Source organism: Triticum dicoccoides, chromosome 6B, assembly GCF_002162155.2.
Source record: "Triticum dicoccoides isolate Atlit2015 ecotype Zavitan chromosome 6B, WEW_v2.0, whole genome shotgun sequence".
In the NCBI taxonomy this organism is placed as follows: domain Eukaryota; kingdom Viridiplantae; phylum Streptophyta; class Magnoliopsida; order Poales; family Poaceae; genus Triticum; species Triticum dicoccoides.
In genome coordinates, this window is record NC_041391.1 from 374262615 (window position 1) to 374269984 (window position 7370).

A 7370-nucleotide genomic window follows, 5' to 3' on the forward strand; every position below is an offset into this window, starting at 1 on the left:
CCGGCCGTGCTTGCGGCCGAGCCGGAGACCATGCGCGGCTGCGACCACCCCGAGTCATCCAAGGGCAAGTGGCCGTTTTGCACCTTCATCAATGTCTACAGCCACAACACCAGCAACTGCCAGGAGCTCAGGGCTCTCCACGACGGGTGCCTCGGTCGATGCCCCGAGCGCAACAATCGAGGCTACGGTCGCGGAGCTGGCTGAGGTGGAGGATGCTGGGATGGATGCCACCGCCGTCAGGAGTGGCGCGACCAGCCTCGTGAGGACCGCTTGCAGGACCAGCCTCGCGAGGGAAACTAGAGGGAGTAGCCTCGTGAGGACCGCCCTCAGGGCAATGCAGCTTTGCCTCCTCTGCCTCCACCGCCAAGAAGGAACGAAGATCACCACCAAGACGAGGGGGCTGGGGGTTTCCAGGAGCCTCGGGCAATTGCCTGCATCTTGGGTGGCTCGCAGGCCCCGGCTTCCCACCGTGTCTTCAAGCAGTTTGTGCGCAAGGTGAATGCAGTGCTCCCCAGGCCCGAAGAAACTCGCCCTCTCAAGTGGGCCAAGTGCGCCATCACCTTCGACTCCTCAGACCGGCTCAAGTGCGCGGCCACTGCTGGCACGCTCCCCATGCTCTGCTCCCCCGTCATCAGCAACGTGACCATCACCAAGACCCTCATCGATGGCGGAGCAGGGCTCAATGTTCTCTCCGTTCAGACGTTCGACAGGCTCCAAGTGCCGTACTACAAGTTGCACCCCACCAAGACATTCTTAGGAGTGACCAATGGATCGACACATCCGATCGGGCAAGTTCGCCTCCCTATCACCTTCGGCAAGCGCAACAACTACCGCACCGAGCTCATTGACTTCGACGTCGCCGACATCCGCCTACCCTACAACGCCATCCTAGGGTACCCAACACTGGCCAAGTTCATGGTGGCCACACACCACGGCTACAACGTCCTCAGGATGCCAGGAAGAGGCGGCATCATCACGGTCGCCTACCAAGAGAAGGACGCAGTGTGCTCCCTCGAGCGCGCCTTCCAGCTGCAGTAGTTGAGACCCAAAAGACGAAGATGGCATCCTCCCTCCTAAGGTCGCCCCCAAGACGAAGAAGTTGCAGCTGGGCCAAGGGTCTCATGAGGGAGCATCACTCGAGGACGGAGAGCTGAGCCTCGCGTCTCCGGGCACGGCACCTTCACCCATTGCATAGGAAGGCGTGCCCGACGCTCCTCTCAGGCTGGGCTCGGGGGCTCTCCTTTGGAGGGCCTCAGATCTAGCCAATGTCACGAGGGAGGCGCTCAGGCACCATGTGGAGGCGCTCTTCAGAGCATGCTTCCCAGGAGAAGGCGGCAGGCGTGAGGCACCAGGCATTCAGGAGTTCATCAGCAAGCCAATTGAGGAGATTCAAGAAGGAAGGTTCTGCAAGGCGATCGTCGCCTGCCACACGGCGCAGCTCACTACCCTGGCGAGGGCAAGGAGTTCCGCGTCTGCATCGATGTTCCCGGGCTCAATAGGGTCGTGTCTCGGTGATACGTCTCCAATGTATCTATAATTTTTTATTGTTCCATGCTACTCCCTCTGTTCCTTGATATAAGGTGTATAGATTTTTGAGAAAAAAACCGAAATATAAGGGTATTGCGTTGCACGACTCATTTGGATAATTTTTTTAGGGATTTGATTACATTTCCTTATATAATGCAAGCTCCTCTATTTTCTCATGTCAATTAGTTTGGTGTAATCTCACCCAAAACTTCTGAAATTTTCCCTCCACGTGCGTTCTTTAATTTCCATGCCAAAAAACTATACACCCTATATTTAGGAACAGAGGGAGTATTATATTACCCCTTTTGGATGTTTATGGGCTTTATTTTATACATTTATATCATTTTTGGGACTAGCCTACTAACCGGAGGCCCAACCCATATTGATGTTTTTTTGCCTATTTCAGTATTTCGAAGAAAGGAATATCAAACGGAGTCCAAACGGAATGAAACCTTCGGGAGCATGATTTTTGGAACGAACATGATCCAGAGGACTTGGAGTGCAAGTCAAGAAGCAGACGAGGCCTCCACGAGATAGGAGGGCGCCCCCCCTATAGGGCGCGCCCCCTGTCTCGTGCGCCCCTCGGGCGTCCAGCGACGTACTTCTTCCTCCTATATAAGCCTACATACCCCAAAAACATCCAGGGAGCAACCGAAACACAATTTACACCGCCGTAACCTTCTGTATCCGCGAGATCCCATCTTGGAGCCTTCGTCGGAGTTCTACCGGAGGGGGAATCGACCATGGAGGGCTTCTACATCAACATCCTTGCCCCTCCGATGAGTTGTGAGTAGTTTACCACAGACCTTCGGGTCCATAGTTATTAGCTAGATGGCTTCTTCTCTCTTTTTGGATCTCAATACAATGTTCTCCCCCTCTCTTGTGGAGATCTATTCGATGTAAACTCTTTTTGCGGTGTGTTTGTCGAGATCCGATGAATTGTGGGTTTATGATCAAGTTTATCTATGAATAATATTTGAATCTTCTCTGAATTCTTTTATGTATGATTGAGTTATCTTTGCAAGTCTCTTCGAATTATCAGTTCGGTTTGGCCTACTAGATTGATCTTTCTTGCCATAGGAGAAGTGCTTAGCTTTGGGTTCAATCTTGCGGTGTCCTTACCCAGTGACAGAAAGGGTTGCAAGGCACGTATTGTATTGTTTCCATCGAGGATAACAAGATGGGGTTTATATCATATTGCTTGAGTTTATCCCTCTACATCATGTCATCTTGCTTAATGCATTACTCTGTTCTTATGAACTAAATACTCTAGATGCAGGCAGGAGTCGGTCGATGTGTGGAGTAATAGTAGTAGATGCAGGCAGGAGTCGGTCTACTTGTTGCGGACGTGATGCCTATGTACATGATCATGCCTAGATAATCTCATAATTATTCGCTTTTCTATCAATTGCTCGACAGTAATTTGTTCACCCACCATAATACTTATGCTATCTTGAGAGAAGCCACTAGTGAAACCTATGGCCCACGGGTCTATCTCTTATCATATTTGCTTCCAATCTACTTTTATTTGCATCTTTACTTTTTGCATCTATATTATAAAATACCAAAAATATATTTATCTTATCATACTATCTCTATTAGATCTCACTTTCGCAAGTGGCCGTGAAGGGATTGACAACCCCTTTATTGTGTTGGTTGCGAGTTCTTTGTTTGTTTGTGTAGGTGCGTGGGACTTTTGAGGATTCTCCTACTGGATTGATACCTTGGTTCTCAAAAACTGAGGGAAATACTAATGCTACTATTGATGCATCACCCTTTCCTCTTCAAGGAAAACCAAAGCAAGCTCAAGACGTAGCACTCGGCGGCTCAAGTGGCCGTCTCGTGTCGGCCGATGCGAGGGTCCACCTCACAGCTACGTCTCGTGGCGCGGCTGAGGCATTCCAGTGCTGTGTGAGGGACGATCAGACGACCTGTGAGGCCAGACACCAGGCGATCCTGGCGGAGATGGAGGAGCACCTTCAGGAGCCTTCCGGTCCCTCCGAGCCCCCCGAGGCTCGGCACCGGAGCGGCTCATGAGGAATGGCTTCAGTGGCGCATGTTTTTTGGCTACTTCAACAACTCTTCAGCAATGGTACCAGGTGACATCTCCCTAGTTCATTCAGTTTGGGGGTGCCCCTCGGGCTGCATCAGCCCTAGGCCGTGGGGGTCCGTCCCTAAGGCATGTATCGTTTTGCATTCACCAAGACTATCTAATCATTTTTGTGAATTTGTCTATGATTGTCACCTCGTGACCACCGCCTCACGACCTTCATGCATTCTGACTAACTCCATTCCCGCATCACTGCACGATACTCACATCAGCACGGCGCTTGTGCTCGGGTCCGTCCCTGCAACACTGATAAACCCGGGGATCGAGCTATGTTTCGCGGCCCGCCTCGCGTACACCACCTCGCAGGGTCCTCGGTGCCTCCGTCCCACGCCCTGGGGCTCTCGGCCTCCTTTGTCATCCAACCTGCAGGTTGACCCAGCAATGGGCCAAAGGTTGGCCCGGACAACCACCTTCTGGCCTTGCAAGTCGCTTGCACGTTAAAGGGGTGCCTCCCGAGCATCGCGTCTCGGGAGCTCCTACTGGCTCTCCAGCCCTCACCCCCTGGCCTTGACCACGGCATCGCGACCTGGCATACCAGCGGCGGCTGAGCTCGCTCGACGGCTGGGACCCGAGGACGTAGAGCATTTTGGTGAGCAAGGCAGGAGGGTGGCCAATGCAGGCTGCGCCTAATGGTACCACAGGCGCGACAACAAGCATCACCTCCCCAATGGACTCAGACAGCAAAAAGATAAGTCTTGGCTCGCTACAACACCAGTTTCGCTCCCCACACCCCGCCTCGCAATTCCACTTGGGTGGTTCGACTCCCCTTTTCGATTTTCTATACAGCTGCTTGGATGCCAAAGGGGACCTCGCGAGCATCGTGTCTCATGATCTCTTACCGGACCTTGGGCCGCTCACCTCCTATCCTTGACCACGGCAACGTGACCTGGCATACTAGCGATGGCTAAAGCCTGCCTGGGGACTGGGTCTTGTCGGTGTAGAGCGCCATGCTATCTAGGGAAGAGAAAAGGGAGGGACTCAACTGAACCGGAATACACGCATCCATTACGAAATCAAAAGAAACAATGTTACTATTAAATGCATTCCGACCCTTACAAACCCCACGGGGGCTGATCTTCATCTCGCACAGGAGAAACAACTACAGGTCCCTACGGTATCGCTGACGACGCTGGGAGGCAGCCGCAGCTCCGCTGCAGCCTCGGCGGGACCTTGGCGGCACGTAGCTATCATCGCTTGACTCCGGAGAATCAGGAGAGTCACTGGATTCCCAGGAATCGCCGCTGCTGCTTGACGAAGCGCTAAAGGTGGCAGCAGCGTATCCAGCACCCACTACGGTGTCCCTCGAGTTGTCTCCTCCGGGGCAGCATTCCAGCCGCTCGCCCTCCTTGTTGAAGACCTTGAAAACTAAGGTGGTCGCGTGTCGTACTCGAAGTGGATCGACAGGGCTCCGTCTGATGAAGCCATGTACCTAGGGTAGGGTCATGGGCCTGTCCAAGGTACCCTCCCCAAGGACATCTCTAGAAGAAACTACCTTTCAGTCGACCTAGAAGGATTCCACTCGACGGACTCGAAGACACTCGACCATTAAGCCACTCACTCGACCACCAGGAGATCTAGAGTCACTCTGCACACAAACGGTCTATAATTAAGTAGTCTTTATGGTCATGATAGCACTTTATGTATGGTGTTACCAGTAACGCCAGACCTTAATGTACCTTAAACCCTGCATAACTGAGGGCCGGAGGGGTCTGGAAGACTCTATATAAGCCACCCCCCCTCCTCAGTGTAAAGGGTTCGCACCCCTGTAACTCATACGCATATAATCCAGTCGACCGCCTCCGGGCTCCGAGACGTAGGGCTATTACTTCCTCCGAGAAGGGCCTGCACTCGTCATTCTCTTGCGTATACAACTACTCCATAGGTAGGATCTTGCCTCTCCATACCTACCTCCCTATTCTACTGTCAGGCTTAGAACCACAACACCATTCTCTCGGCAAGCCCGGGCGATCTCGCCCCATCCTCGCGTCATGAAGACGTCTCTAGGTGGCACCACCTTGACTTCAACCCGGTAGCCAAGCTGCGGCACCCTGCGTGCTGCAGGCACAGCTCAACCGATCCGCTCGGAGGCAACTCGCGGGCAATGAACCACGGGAGTCGGATCCAGGTGTAGGGAGGCATCGCCGCCCACACCACGAACTCACGCGAGCTACCCTCGGCGTGGGTCTGTGGTGCGGCCGGCAGGGCAATGGCGGTCCTGCCATCCTCATCAAGCACCACGCGATGGCGCACTCCATCATCTTGAGCGCAGGCATATATGGGGAGGGGGAAGCCAGGCGGAGGCCTCGATTGCCAAGGTCTGGACACCTCTCTCCCTACACGGGCGTCGTCAGGAAGGCGGATTCGTTTCTTCGGCGGGAGAGGGTCAGGACCCTCCCTAGGAGCCTTCCCCTTCTCTGCCGTGGAGTACCTCCTTATCGGCGTCATGGAAGCAAGATGGAGAGGAGAAGAAGGAGGTGGGAGCAAGACGAAAGAGAGATGGGCAAGGGCTCCACCCGCTCGCACATTTATAGCTGGGAGAAGGTAAATCGTCGGCCTCCCACAATTTCCAGTAACGATGATCCTCTCTGCATGCAGCATGCAGATGTCAAGTCGAGCAGTTGTCGAGGCAACGTGGGGAAACAGAGTCGCCCACGTCCAATCAATCGCCACGCGTCATCAAGGCTGCAGGCGGTTAGGGCCTGCGGCGCTCTGCACTTGCCCTTTGGCTTCGCCTAGAAGCCATGTCCGAGCGCACCTTTGGCCTGGGGGCTACTGTCGGCGTCCTGGATTAGGGGGTATCCAGACCTGCCTACCTGCAGCCCACCGCATGACTCCATCGATAGCCTGTTACAGCCCAGCTTCAACACCAACACCGCAAGACCCTCGCGAGGGGCCAAGCCTCGTGAGGCGGACGATGTCACGACCCCCAAAGGAAGTGGCCTCCTCTGGAGGGCTCCTGAGGGGTGGAGAGTTCTATGCAAGCTACCTCACGACGCTCAGCTAACGTGAGCCATGACGACCAAGGCCAGGCGGGCTCCAGGTGGGTGCAGGGTGCAGGTTTCCTCTTCGGTGCAAGGGAGGCAAGCCACAGGCGTGGAGTCCCGAGGAATCAGCCAAAGGTTTCCATTCTGGTGCAACAAGACCAAGACCGCCAGGACGGCAGGACGGAGGTCATCACCGAGCCCACTGCAGTGTCACGACCAGAGGTTTTTTGCAGGCAAAGACTTCTTTTTCAGGATAGACTGTACTACTTGTCCCCTTTCAAATCCCGTCGTTGTGGAATCTCTTCTCGCTCATATTTGGGAAGAGTACCAAGGCCACTATATTTAGGACCTAGACACCACCATAGAAGGGGACGGAGATCAGAACAAGTAGAGCACCACACCAGCTCGAGGACACCTCACCTCCTGAGGCTTGTTCATCCACTGTACTAGTTCATACATAACCCCTCGAGGCAATCCACCACACCACACTGGATTAGGGTATTACACCACAACGGTGGCCCAAACCAGTATAAATCTCTGTGTCTGTGTCTCTCTTTGAGCTCAACGCGCTAGGATTAGGAGGATCGCAAGTAGGCAGGCTCGGCAGGTTGAGATCTCCGCACGCACCCAAGAGTTCAAACCTCTCAAGGGTTGCTGGATCCCTAAATCCGACACACACACATTTGATTTTTCAACCCGTTTATATGCATTGGAGCATCTGCATGTAGTTCAAATTTGAATTATGCACA